The sequence below is a fragment of the Melanerpes formicivorus genome, unplaced genomic scaffold (genome assembly GCF_026170545.1).
Source record: "Melanerpes formicivorus ecotype bairdi unplaced genomic scaffold, bMelFor1.0.p_v2 SCAF_170, whole genome shotgun sequence".
Taxonomy (NCBI): Eukaryota; Metazoa; Chordata; class Aves; order Piciformes; family Picidae; genus Melanerpes; species Melanerpes formicivorus.
Window position 1 is genome coordinate 129801 of NW_027142522.1, and position 2360 is coordinate 132160.

Genomic DNA, 2360 nt, shown 5'->3' on the forward strand with positions numbered 1-2360 from the left:
TGTATCTCAGCTCAGGAATAAGGTAGGGAAGAATTCAAATACTCATTTTGACTGCCTCCAGAAGTTAGATCAGATGGCAAACTGTATTTGGTGCTAGGTCTTTCCCTTTAGGTTTTACCCCAACAATGTTTTCATTAGTTTCGCTCACTCTCGAAATCAAGCATTTTACAGCAGGTTGGAGCAGCCTGTATCTCAGCACAGGAATAAGGTAGGGAAGAATTCTAAGGATCATTTTGACTGCCTCCAGAAGTTAGATCAGATGGCAAATTGTATTTGGTTCTAGACTTTTCCCTTTAGGTTTTACCCCAACAATGTTTTCATTAGTTTCGCTCACTCTCGAAATCAAGCATTTTACAGCAGGTTGGAGCAGCCTGTATCTCAGCACAGGAATAAGGTAGGGAAGAATTCAAATACTCATTTTGACTGCCTCCAGAAGTTAGATCAGATGGCCAATGCAATTTGGTGATAGGCCTTTCCCTTTAGGTTTTACCCCAACAATGTTTTCATTAGTTTCGATCACTCTCGAAATCAAGCATTTTACAGCAGATTGGAGCAGCCTGTATCTCAGCACAGGAATAAGGGAGGGAAGAATTCAAATACTCATTTTGACTGCCTCCAGAAGTTAGATCAGATGGCCAATGCAATTTGGTGCTAGGCCTTTCCCTTTAGGTTTTACCCCAACAATGTTTTCATTAGTTTCGCTCACTCTCGAAATCAAGCATTTTACAGCAGGTTGGAGCAGCCTGTATCTCAGCACAGGAATAAGGTAGGGAAGAATTCAAATACTCATTTTGACTGCCTCCAGAAGTTAGATCAGATGGCAAACTGTATTTGGTGCTAGGTCTTTCGCTTTAGGTTTTACCCCAACAATGTTTTCATTAGTTTCGCTCACTCTCGAAATCAAGCATTTTACAGCAGGTTGGAGCAGCCTGTATCTCAGCACAGGAATAAGGTAGGGAAGAATTCTAAGGATCATTTTGACTGCCTCCAGAAGTTAGATCAGATGGCAAATTGTATTTGGTGCTAGGCCTTTCCCTTTAGGTTTTACCCCAACAATGTTTTCATTAGTTTCGCTCACTCTCGAAATCAAGCATTTTACAGCAGGTTGGAGCAGCCTGTATCTCAGCACAGGAATAAGGTAGGGAAGAATTCTAAGGATCATTTTGACTGCCTCCAGAAGTTAGATCAGATGGCCAATGCAATTTGGTGCTCGGCCTTTCCCTTTAGGTTTTACCCCAACAATGTTTTCATTAGTTTCGCTCACTCTCTAAATCAAGCATTTTACAGCAGGTTGGAGCAGCCTGTATCTCAGCAGAGGAATAAGGTAGGGAAGAATTCAAATACTCATTTTGACTGCCTCCAGAAGTTAGATCAGATGGCCAATGCAATTTGGTGCTAGGCCTTTCCCTTTAGGTTTTACCCCAACAATGTTTTCATTAGTTTCGCTCACTCTCGAAATCAAGCATTTTACAGCAGGTTGGAGCAGCCTGTATCTCAGCACAGGAATAAGGTAGGGAAGAATTCAAATACTCATTTTGACTGCCTCCAGAAGTTAGATCAGATGGCCAATGCAATTTGGTGCTAGGCCTTTCCCTTTAGGTTTTACCCCAACAATGTTTTCATTAGTTTCGCTCACTCTCGAAATCAAGCATTTTACAGCAGGTTGGAGCAGCCTGTATCTCAGCACAGGAATAAGGTAGGGAAGAATTCTAAGGATCATTTTGACTGCCTCCAGAAGTTAGATCAGATGGCAAATTGTATTTGGTTCTAGGCCTTTCCCTTTAGGTTTTACCCCAACAATGTTTTCATTAGTTTCGATCACTCTCGAAATCAAGCATTTTACAGCAGGTTGGAGCAGCCTGTATCTCAGCACAGGAATAAGGTAGGGAAGACTTCAAATACTCATTTTGACTGCCTCCAGAAGTTAGATCAGATGGCCAATGCAATTTGGTGCTAGGCCTTTCCCTTTAGGTTTTACCCCAACAATGTTTTCATTAGTTTCGCTCACTCTCGAAATCAAGCATTTTACAGCAGGTTGGAGCAGCCTGTATCTCAGCACAGGAATAAGGTAGGGAAGAATTCAAATACTCATTTTGACTGCCTCCAGAAGTTAGATCAGATGGCCAATGCAATTTGGTGCTAGGCCTTTCCCTTTAGGTTTTACCCCAACAATGTTTTAATTAGTTTCGCTCACTCTCGAAATCAAGCATTTTACAGCAGGTTGGAGCAGCCTGTATCTCAGCACAGGAATAAGGTAGGGAAGAATTCAAATACTCATTTTGACTGCCTCCAGAAGTTAGATCAGATGGCCAATGCAATTTGGTGCTAGGCCTTTCCCTTTAGGTTTTACCCCAACAATG